Genomic DNA, 13,059 nt, shown 5'->3' with positions numbered 1-13,059 from the left:
AATGGCTGTGCATGGCATACATAACTGTTCATGAACCAGACCCTTCTTATAGCCCAGGTCTTGCCAGGTCCTCTGCCAAAACTGTTATTGTCTTAATTATTTAAAGGTTTCAAAAGGACCATATTATCTCATCTCCGTTCTTCCACATGCTGTCCCCTCTGCCCAGAAGACCCCCTCCCGCTCTGTGGGATTCCTCTCATATTATCAGGGCTCCTCAGACCTTGATGATTCGGGGAATCTTAATGGTTTGTCACATTTTGTTTGTTTCTGTGTCCATCCCTCCAACTGAACTGCAAGCTCCTTGTGGGCCAGTTGTCTTATACTTTGGTACCCCAACATCTGTAATATTATGTACCTCAAAATAGATGCTCAGTGGAAAAGTATCTATTTTTTTCACGTGCTTATTTACTTGATATTCATAGAAACTGTGCCCTTTAGAAACTATGGGAGATTGGAAGAGCTGGTTTGGGACTTGTGTCCCACTGTCAAATGATAAAACCAGAATTAAGAAACATTCAGTAACAAGTTGTTACTTAAATTCTTGCAGTGTCTTCACGTTCTCTCTTCGTTCTATTAGTCCATGTGACCTCTGAGTACAGGGATGTAAACCAAGAAAAACTGAATAATAAAAGTAAAAAACAACAGCAAGAAAGCGAAAGGGATTTTTAAGTGTAAGCTGAAAATGAATCTAACTCATGATTCTCTATTTGTTAATCACCTCTCAAAAAATGTACTCCCATGGGCTTCCCTGGTGGCGCAGTGGTTGAGAATCTGCCTGCCAATGCAGGGGACACGGGTTCGAGCCCTGGTCCGGGAGGATCCCACATGCCGCAGAGCAGCTAGGCCCGTGAGCCGCAATTACTGAGCCTGCGCGTCTGGAGCCTGTGCTCCTCAACAAGAGAGGCCGCGATAGCGAGAGGCCCGTGTATCGCGATGAAGAGTGGACCCCGCTCGCTGCAACTAGAGAAACCCCTCGCACAGAAACGAAGACCCAACACAGCCAAACATAAAATAAATAAATTAATTAATGAATTTTTTTAAAAAGTACTCCCAAAGAAGAATTTTCTACATTGTTTTCCATCCTCAAACCAAACAAAAATTTTCATCATTGATGAGCTACTCGCTCTTCAAAACTTTAATTCTTTTGCTATTTGTAATCAACTTTAAATTTCCAAAATGTCATTAAGTATTACATTTAGTGATATAACAAAACCACATGCCAGGTAGGACACTGCCTGTAGGACTCATGGTTGGTGATGCCTGGATGATCCAGATAAGGAAGCAATATTGCTTTAAGCCACAACAGCTCTCAACAGTGTCACTGGTCACAGGGAGAGAGGCAAATTCACAGGCAGCACCGTGGGAGTTAATGAATGGCTGACCAGATGGTGCCTGTCAGAAGGTGTTGACTCTTTAGACAACTGGGACTGTTTCCTGGAAGTAAATGAGAGGTGCAACAGAAACGGACTGCATCTCAATCACACAGAAGCAGAGAGGCCCACTGTTAATGAAAATGATCACATTGCCAGCATATTTTTCTTCTTATGATTTTTTGTTTGTTTTACATGATAGACATGGAGGAGGGTCTAGCTGAAAATATACTATTCATAGTAAGTTATGCTATGGAGTAAATATGAAATGCTATATATAAACTGCATATTGGTATTCTTAATTAGGAAATATCAAATAGAACAAGGAAAAACTCCGAAATAACGGTAAACTTGCCTGGAATTAATAAGGGTATTTCAACGACTATACCATGCACTGCTTAGAAAGAAGTAATCGTTGAAATACAATGACCTGCCGATGTTATTGAAAGACATTCAAATGGCAGAGCTCACTAAGGACATGCTGGCACTTCTGACCTTCTAACATAACACAAAGAAACCACTCTTCCCAGTTTGACCATTTTCATTTGTTGCTTTTTGCAACAGGTGAAATTTTCCTATTACATGCTCACTGATGTCTCTGATAGGTAAACCCTGACACTCAGTGATAACTTCCTAGCAGATAGAACCAGAAGGAAACTTCATTGACTTTTTGTTGTGATCCAAGAACATTACATCTGTTGTGTTACTGTCAGGTACTGCATGAAATCAACTATATAAATGCCAACCCTAAACTACGGGTAGGCAGTTGGATTGAAGTGAAGAAGTCAGCAGATCGGACGATCCACTTATTGGCTATATGACGCCAGACAGGTGCTTAACCTCTCCGTGCCTCGTTTCCTGGTTGTAGTGAAGATTATGTGAAATGAATGAAAGGAACTTGACATAGAAGCTGGCATGAAATTAAAGCTCATATGAATTGCTTTCCTTTCCTGACTACGGACAGCACTCTGTCACGTTCATTCATTCATTTCGTTCTTGTTTTTCCATTCTCCTTGATTGCCAACTGTGCATTTGTTTTCAACCTTGCATCACCCTGAAAAGCCTTCTAGAACTTCAGAGATGTATCCAGAAATTTGCCTTGTTTGTTATCTAACAAAGGAAGCAATGACTATATGAGGATGATACGGAGATACTGACTATCAATACTATCATTTTTTGCTGCTAGACTCAACCCCCTCAGCAGGGGTCGATGTGGTAGGTTTTTCCGTTACAATGTCCTCTGTGCTGGGTATTGAGCAATTCTTGGGGGCAGAGCTTTCTCGCAGAGAGTTTAAACAATGCAGTCAGCAGAAATAGGTAAAGTTAGCACTGACCAAGACATGGGTCATTTCTTTTCTTTCTCTTTTAGATGTGGTTTTTTTATTTGTTGGTTGTGAGATGTGCATCTGATTACATACACATACACATTTCTCATTGCATAGGTTTACCCACTCACTCAGCCTCCACCTCCACCTGCATGAAAGACTGATGTAACTATCCAGATGTGGAACCAGTTGTTTTGATCACAACAACAATGGCATATTTTTGGTTCCAATAGACTTCATAATGAAATAGAATGAATAACAGAATGAGAAAGATTTTGACAATTTGTACGTGTGCATTCTAAAAGCAAAGGAAGGCAAAGAGAATACTGAACTCAGAAATGAACATTCAACGGCACGACACAATTAGCATGGCTTAGAATACAGAGGTGATGCTGACGCTGTTTACGACACTAGTTCAGCCGACCTGGAATATGATGTGTAGTGACCACTGTTTAACCGTGGACTTGAAAATGTTATTGTATCTATCTCAGAAAAGTCTCCAGCTTTTAAAACTTACCTAAATTCCAACTTAAGACATTCAACCATGAGGCAAATATCCTAAATGCTAATTCTGAGAGACCAGAATTCTCCTGATACTATTGGTGAGTTTGAGTTGAGTCAGTGCTTTTGCAGACAATGACCTGTGGACAGTATTACTAACATCAAAAAGCAACAATATTTCTACATATCTGTCTCATGTCACGCTTCTCTCAATACCATCCTTTTATCTGTCTCACCAGTGTCACTAGTGAGACAAGCATTAAGACCAAGTACATTCAGCACTGCCGAGGATTTTCACTTTGAGAGCAATGCATGCATCACTGCAAATCAGTTGGCCTCCTAACTCTAACCCAACAGATTTGTCATACATCCATAAGTACCATTTACAGAACTAAAAGTGATCCCCTCACAAACATTTGCAGACCACCTATGTCTAGTTATTTAGAACGGTATGTGCACATTGCTTGCGAGATGGCCATCACAAACATGAAACTAAGATATATATGTGTCAAACAGAAGTTGAATTTTAATACAGCTTTCCTCCCTAAAGAGCCGTGATTTTCACATTTCAAGTTCCAAACCAGGTTTAGCGCCATCTTGATTCCTAATTTCCCATTAGGGCAACAGCTTGTCTCCATTGGGCTAAAAAGACAGAGAATTGAGACAATGTTCTGGATCATTTGGGCCACAATCCACTTTAGCTTCACATATTTGTGCCGAATAGCATTTTGGTCTCATTTCTCTTTTTCACTTTGCATTTGCAGACCCAAGTAAAGAAGAATTAAATACTGAGAGATGATGATGTCGGTTAGAGTATTATTAGGCCAGGCTGTAAGAAGACACTCAAATTAGCTAGCGTATATCATTCATCATGGCTCCTCGAATGAGACTGAGCAATTTAAGTACAGGAATTTCTGGTCTTCTGCCCACCACGGTAAAGCCACTTATATTTAGGTCAAGTAATGTCTAACTTCTAAGTCCAGTGACTAGAGTAAATGTCCCTGTCACCCAAGCCTGTCCTCATCCCCTGCTCCCTGAAATTTTCCCAAACTGCCTAAGAATTCCTAAAATTCCTTTCACATGGGGCAAAGTTTTTCATTTCAAAATGTCACTGGGAAGGAGCTATGTGTTTACTCATTTTTATATTAAGGGATGGATATCCGTAGGGGGGTAGCTCCTCCTTATTACAATGTAGAGCTGTTAGAACTCAGCACTGGAAGAACAGTATCCTAGTGAAGAAGGCTGGCCTCTCGGGGTGTTGGTTCTCCCTCACCTCACCCTTCACCAGAGTTTCACCTCTTTGAAGTTCTCTTCTTTCAGTTTCCATAGCCACCCCCATGCTGACCCCCAGAAACGCCATGCTCCCCTTTGATATTCTAGGCCACGCATGACTAAAACCTCTTTTCTCAGTGTCTCTTAGCATAGCTGATACTGACTAGAATACTCAAGTCTTTATTCTGTATTAAAGTTCAATGCTGGTGAGGGCAAGGGAAATGGAGGAAACAAGAAATGGAAGGAAGAAAGAGAACGAACAGTCTAGGACTCTTTGTCTAGAAGGTTTCCATGCCTAGGAGCTATGTCCTTTCATTCTCACATCAATCATATAAGGGAGCTTTTATTTTTCACGCTTTATAAATGGTACAACAAGATGCAGAGAGATTTAATAACTCGCCCAAGATCAACCGTTGGTAAATGGCAAAGCTGGACTCCAAACCCAGGTGTGCAGGACCTTAGGTGCATACACCTGGATCACGCAGAGCCCCAAAGGATGCCCACAGCTTGCAGGTTAAGTTGCTTGGGATTCCTAACTCCCCATACCCACCCTATTCTGTAAGGAGAGTACCTCGCCAATATCTGGTTAAGTTCATGCGTAAATCCAAGAGAATCATCCTGCAGCTGCCCTGGATTTGACTCTCTGGTTTCTGGCTGTCCAGCCTGAGACACTCCTTTCAAGGTGACTGGTTCTCACTTAATTCCAGTAGGTCCCTGCCCTTTACAAACAGAACACAAAACAACAGTACCTTTTAACCATACAACCTTCCACATGACTTCCACACAAGAGTTACACACAAATGTAATAACAGAGTGCTTCCCCTCAAACAATAGTCTTGTATTGTTTTCGGAGGCAGGTACTGGGTACAAAAAGGAGGAAGAATGTAGTGGAAGCCATTGTAAGCATATACAGGTTAAAGGAAGAGCAGGCTGGGGTAATGCCAATCAGTCCCTTTCCCCCTTTCTCTGCTAAGAGCCTGCTCATTTCTTAAGGCTCATCACAGATTCTTCCTCGTCATGGAGTTTTTTCTGATGTCTCCATGTGGTCCAAATTTACCCATTGTCTCATCTTGTAACGTTTTGTTTATACCTTTATTACTGCCCTAGAATTATGCTGTATCATGGTATTATTCGTTGTTTTTGGTCTTCTTACCCCAAGTAAAGTAAAAAGCTCCTTTGAGGAAGGGCTGTGCCTTATCTCACATGGTTCTTGAGGCACGTTAGAGCCAGTAACAGCAGTAATGATACTAAGAGTAATGGCCATTATTTATTGAGTACTTACCTTGTGTGTCCCAGCCTCACAACCCTTAAGATAAGGGTTACCAGTCCTTTTTTAGATGTAGGAACCAAGGTTCTAAATAGCTAAACAACTTCCCCAAAGTCATGCAACCAATACATGGCTTCAATCTCACATCTGACTAATCCCCAGAGGATGTGTTTTTTTTTTTTCCAGTGACCACTAAATAAGTGTTTACTGAAAGAATAAGGATAGTAAAACTTCACCTGCTTCCCAATTTTGTTCTGTAAATGGCCCAAAGTAAATCAACAGGCGGAAGAGGTGTTTTGGTTGTTGTTTTTACTATCTAATATGGTCCTGTCTAAGTGAGCCCCATTTCACAGGCTTGTATTTCCAAGATGCTCAAACATAAAAGTGTATGAATATTATGAATATAAAAATAAAGAGGAGAATGTAAGAAAAGGTAAAGGTGATCAAAATGTATAAACTTCCAGTTATAAGATAAGTAATTCCTAGAGATGTAATGTATAGCATGGTGACTATAATTAACAATATTATATATTTGAAAGTTGAAGAGAGAATAGATCTTAGAAGTTCTCATCACCAAAAAGAAGAAAAAGAATTGTAACTATGTGTGGTGATGGATGTTAACTAAACTTATTGTGGTAATCATTTTGCAATATATAAATCATTGCAAATCATCAAATCATTATACTGTACACTTAAAACCAATACAAGGTTATATGTCAATTATATCTCAATACAAATAAATATGTAACTAAAGATATAATTTTTTTTAAATCTTTATCTCTGTCAGGATTCAGATGCCCCTTCTTATACTGAAGAGACTCTTTTCTCCTAGCAAGCCAGCCAACTCACCAGTATTACATGATGGTCAGTCTCTGTCAACTTCTACAGATGCTCTGTAGATGCTCAAATCCTGTGGGAAAGAGTAAAACGAATCTGAGAATTTTCTGAGATCCATATTAGTATGTATTAAGTGATGTGAATTCAGTATTGTCATTTTTTAATGGAATGAAAAGTCTGTAAGGGAACTAAGTAGTCTTCAGGTTATTTATTGTGGGAAAAAAAATAATTCTTCATCCCTCAATGAATCTTCATGGCACTGCACACAAAATCTGCTTACCAGAGGTCAGTGCTGTGAATGTTAAATGACTTCTGTGTGAGAATACTTAGATTTATCCTTGCTTTCTATACAAAGACCGCCCCTGTTCCACTGAGGCAGAGACGAGTCTTATACCCGGTGATAATATTAATCAGACATGAACAGATGAACAATGAGGGATATGGAACTGCCATTACTAATGGTGGAGAAATTAGAAGCAGAGAAAGAAAAATACAGGTAATAAAGTCACACAAACACACATAAGCACATACTTGGGAGAGGAGATAGGAAAAGAGTTATCATGTTCATTATATTGTGAACAGGGCAATTGGTAACTTATATAATAGCCAAAATGATGCGCTAACAACAGTATTAATCTCAATTGATATTATAAGGTTAAAAAATGGTTTTTGCCCATTTGCTCAATCAACTAATCAAATTAGTTTGCTCTAGCAACTTATCTTGGGTCATTAATTATTAACCGTGTTAGGCTGTTGCGAGGGAAAAACTAAAAGATAGTTATTTTCCTCAGGCTTTCAGTTTCCTACACTGCACATTTTTTACATGCTTACCCTGTGCCAGGCACTGTTCCCAACTCCCTTTGTCCCACTAGACCAAGAAATCCTTGAGTGTAGGAATGTGAAAAAATCATTATGACGCAGCATGGTCAGTACTAACCAGAAGGATGGCCTTCTCGGAAAGCTTCCCAGAAGAAATATTGATTGAGATGATCTTGAATAATGGGTAAATGTTATGTATTGGAGGCAACAAGGGCCTGAAGACAGAATGCCACTTTTAGAAAACAGTAAGAGAGTCCACATGATGGAATAGCAGCGTCTTTGAGGAAACAGAAGTTGAGGTAGCTGGAGTGGGGGGTAGGGGCCATGCACAAAGGGTCTCAGATGCTATGATCTGGAACTGGGACTTTATCCCATCAGTGATGGAGAAATACTAAGGAAAAAAAACGCATGCACAGAAAAATACAGCCAAGAGCATAAGGGAGCAAAACTATGAAGAGCTAATGATTAAGAGCTAAAAGTTCAGTGGGCCTGTCTTGAAGGTTGAATAAACAGAGAAATGAGAAGATCAGTCGGGGCAGACACAACAACCATTCCCAAATCCCCTTCTCTTGTCTTGCTTTCCTCCCCCTATAAAGACAAAAAATCAGGATACCGGCTTTCTAGCCTCCTTTAAGCTAAGGTTGCCCATGCGACCAGTGCCCATGAGATCCTGATCAGGCCACTGAGCTTAAGAGAAAGTCTGCAAGAGCTTCTCACAAACACAAACACAAAGGAACTGGACAAGCTACTTAAAGATTTTTCTTTCCTAATAAAGGGAAGGACTTGGGCTTCCCTGGTGGCGCAGTGGTTGAGAGTCTGCCTGCCGATGCAGGGGACACGGGTTCGTGCCCCGGTTCGGGAAGATCCCACATGCCGCGGAGCGGCTGGGCCCGTGAGCCATGGCCGCTAGGCTTGCGCGTCCGGAGCCTGTGCTCCGCAATGGGAGAGGCCACAACAGGGAGAGGCCCACATACCGCAAAAAAAAAAAAAGAAACTATTACCTAATTAGCTCTAGACCAGTTCATTTTATACATTATCTTAAAAGGTCGGTAAGCACTATGTTAATAATAGTGAGTAACAAAGTCATACTAAACTAATACCACACAGCATTTGTAAATCCATTTTATAATACCCTCCTTGTATTGTTACATGCTTTATTGTTTACTTTTCCTGTGGTTGCTAATTGTTACATAGTTCTCTGCTGGGGGCTGGAATCCCTTAATACATCTCTTAGAGATTCTTAGTTTCACAGTTTCTGAAATGACAACAGAGCTAAAACAGAAGGAAATACAGTATCAAACCTCTGCTGGTGTGATTTCATATAGCTTCCTGAGAATGGTAACATTGTGTTTACCATTTGCATATCAACTCCAACCTGTGCAGGAATATCAATTGCTCTCCATAGCTGCTCTCATCTTTGTTTTTCTGAACGTAAGGCATGCCAGTGGTGCATGCTGATGAGCTAGTATCCTCTCGCCCACACACACAGAGGAATTGTACTCATCATTGAACTTCAATCTGTTTGAGAAACAGATACCTTTTGATTTGAGGATTTGAGAGCAGGTGTAAAATTTTCTATTAATAAAACAAATGACAAATCAATACAAGATTTTATTTAGAACTAATGTATTTTTAATAAGTTTACTTTGACAAGTATATAATATGCTCTCATCACTGATTCTGATGAATACATTGATCGGCAAATGAGATGCTGGAATGTGGAATGCATTAGCTCAGGCGTCCTATTTCAAGGGCTTGAATTTTGATAATCAGAATCTAATCATTTAAATGCCTTTTAATTGTCAAGATCTGATCGACAAATATGATATATGCCTGAAAATACGCATTCTAAACAGAGCACGGCATAAAATCTAAAAAAAAACTGGTCACTTCTATCTGTAGGAAAAGAATCCAACAAGAGAGAAGCACTAAAAAAAAGATGGCTTAAAAAATGGATCCAAGTTCTGGAACAATATAAATATAATGAGGAACAAAGGTTCAGTTTAGAGAGGACCATACCCACAGCTGCCGCCATGAAGGCCAGGACATTGTAACACTGTGCTATATTCTCAAGGCTGATAATGAGTGCTCTGGGTATATCCACGTTGTGGCTACAAGAACTGCAGTTCTTTGTACATCCTGTGCAAGAAAGAATCCTTTGACTTCTGGTTGCAGCAATGATTAGCAGAATCTAGATCTGGCATCTGCTCAAAAAGACCCATCCTATTTTTAATGTGACACACTGGGATCCTGATTGCCTTATGGCCTGACATGCCCCATTACTTGCAGGATCGAGGACTCAGCATCAAAAGTGTACTCACATTTCTAAATGTTTTAAGAACTATCTGAAATAGGCTAGGACTTCTAACATAATGAGCATATTTGTACAAACAACCTAGAGTTGCATTGGACAGAAGTGCTAAAGGAATAGAGGATAAGCTTGAAAGGTGCTCCAGCCCCACTCCAGGTAAAAAACATATTCATATTGAGAGTCCCTCTTACATTCTGGATAAAAATCCTTTTTTGACAAAGTTCAAAAACTGGTTCTAAAGTTCATGCATAAATACAAAGTACCTAGAATAACCAAAATAATGCTGGAAAAACAACAAATTTAGAGGACTAACATGGCCTGATTTCAAGACTTATTGAAAAGCTACAGTAAGAACGTGTACTATGGTGTCAACGTAGAAAATTACACGGATGCAATAAAGAATCCACAGAGAGACTCACATATCTATAGCCATTTGGTTTTTTGTTTGCCAATACTGGTGTAAGAAAAAAATTGAATATCCATATGTAAAAAGGTAAAACTTGACTCACGTCACATCTAAAAATTATTTCAAAAATGGATTATACATTCAAATATAAAACCTAAAATTATCCAACTTCTAGAAGAAAATCTTACCGACTTTAGGTTAGGCAAATATTTTTAAACTGGGACTCAAAAAGAAAAACTTGATAGAATAGACTTCATCAAAACTGAAAATATTTGCTAAATTTGCTATTCAAAAGGTACTGCTAAGAAAATGAAAAGGTTGGCTACAGATTGTGAGAAAATATTTGCAGAACATATATCTGATAAAGGACTTATATTCAGACTATATTAAAAATTCTTATAACTCCATAAGAAAAGCAAACAATCCAATAAAAAAGGCAAAAGATATTAAAGAAGACACAAGGAAGACAAATAAGCACATGAAAATTTTCAACATCAATAGTCATTAGAAAAATGTTCATTAAAACCACTAGATACCCACTAGAATGGCTAAAAGAAAGAAAATTTTCTAAAAACAGAAGATGCCAAGTGTTGGTGAAGATGTCGAGCAACTAGATTCTTATGCATGGCTTGTGGGGATGCAGAATAGAACTGTCACTTTGGAAAATAAATTGGCAGTTTTTTTATCAATTCAAATACACACATACAATATGGCCCAGGAATTCCACTCCTAAGTACTTATCCAAGAGAAATGAAAATGTGACCATACAAAGAGTTGTACTCAAGTTCAGAGCTGCTTTATTCGTATTAATAACTGTCAAAAACTGGAAAGAACTCAAATACCCATCAACTGATGAAGGGATAAACTATTAGTGGTATATCCTTACAATGAAATATTGTTCAGCAATAGCATAGATGTTCTCAAGAGTCTTATGTTAAGTGAGAGAAGCCAGACACAAAAGACTACATATTTCCTTTAGGTGAAATTCTAGAAAAGCCAGACAAAAGGATAAAAAGCAATACATACATACTGCAATGATGTTTTAATATGCACAGGAAATCAAAAGATATACATAAAAAATGTTGACAGGGATTGTCCATGAATAGGTTGGTGATTCTTTTCTTAATTATTTTCAACAATTTCCAAATTTGTATGAGAATGTACTACTTTCATAATATGGCCTTTAAGTATACAGAAAGGAATGCAAATAACACATACAAATACCTTTTCAAGGAAGGGACTGCTAGCAAATTTATCATGATAGGTAATTTGTTCCACTCTATTACATCTACCTGTTTAGTTCATGTTTTTCTTATTATTGAAGAACTTTTCAAAAATGTTTCCTCACCGTGGAAGTAATGGTCCGAATAGCTCAGCTTCCACAAAATGCAATTCATTTCATCAAGACAACAATGGCTGGGAATACTACCTGGGCAGGTAATTCCACAACTGAATATCAGTATTGCTGAGGTACGGAACCTTTCTCATTGTAATTGGCTTCTTCAAATGCTACATTCAGCTTGACACAAAGGTAGTTCCCTGTGACAATCAGCTTCTTAGCGTAGTTTTTTTTTTTTCTTTCTTTTCTTGCGGTTCGCGGGCCTCTCCCTGTTGTGGCCTCTCCCGTTGCGGAAGCACAGGCTCCGGACGTGCAGGCTCAGCGGCCGTGGCTTATGGGCCCAGCCGCTCCGCGGCATGTGGGATCTTCCCGGACCGGGGCACGACCCGCGTCCCCTGCATCGGCAGGCGGACTCTCAACCACTGTGCCACCAGGAAAGCCCTAGCGTAGTTTTAATATGAGTTAAAGCTACAAAACTATACAAGTCATTTTCTTGAAAGTAATTGCAGAATAAGACATTATCTGTTATCAAAGCATAAGAAATGTGTTGAAAAACTTACAAAGAGGGCCTGCCTGGTGGCGCAGTGGTTGAGAGTCCGCCTGCCGATGCAGGGGATGCGGGTTCGTGCCCCGGTCCGGGAAGATCCCACATGCCGCGGAGCGGCTGGGCCGGCTGGGCCTATAAGCCACGGCCACTGAGCCTGCGCGTCCGGGGCCTGTGCTTCCACAACGGGAGAGGCCACAACAGTGAGAGGCCCGCGTTACTGAAAAAAAAAAAAAAAACTTACAAAGAAAACTGATGCTGTGGGAAATTTTAAGAACATTTCATATTGACAACTCAAAATATGAGAAAAATGCCTGGTGCATGTTTTGGGGAATGTTCATGCAAGATAACAGACTTTGAATATAAACAAGTACCTAGAAAACATTTTTGAATTACTTAAAAGGATATCTGTTCTTTTGAAAATGTACGGATTTGTGAAGTAACTACCAGTAAATACCTGAGGGGGTATAGTTATTGAGCCGAGCTACAAAGCTATGCATTTCTCCCAAAATACTCTACTTTTGCTGACAAAAATACAGAATGGAAAAGGTAAAAATTTTTTGCAATTAAAAACAACCTGTGTGAAATCAAACTCAATCACCAAACATTATACATTATATAACATTCATTTGAACCACTAACTAAAACACAAGCCATTGCTTCATCGAAGAGATAATAGCAATAATATCGAACATTTGGCGAATTCCTAGTACATACCAATAACTATCCTAAGAATTAATGTTTTGTATTCATTTATTAAGTACTTAGACTCAGAAACAATACTTTATATCTGACTTTACTCAGAAACATTAAATTGTATGATTGGCTTTTCTTGACCACCTCTTCCTAAATCCATTATCGAAAATATTTAAATTAAGTGACAATGTGAACACTATTTTAATGTGCCTCTTGTGGAACAAATTATCTCTTTCAGACAAAGTTACCATTAATATCAGAGGAAATACACTTACCAAATATTCCTTGGTACTATTCTAATCCTACCTGATATTTTTCGACTGATCATTGCTCTACATTATACGGTATATTTTGTCCCATTATTTACAATTC

This window comes from Phocoena sinus, chromosome 11 (assembly GCF_008692025.1).
Source record: "Phocoena sinus isolate mPhoSin1 chromosome 11, mPhoSin1.pri, whole genome shotgun sequence".
NCBI classification, from domain to species: Eukaryota; Metazoa; Chordata; class Mammalia; order Artiodactyla; family Phocoenidae; genus Phocoena; species Phocoena sinus.
The sequence above is the reverse complement of the archived record's forward strand: the minus strand, read 5'-3'. Positions refer to the sequence as shown.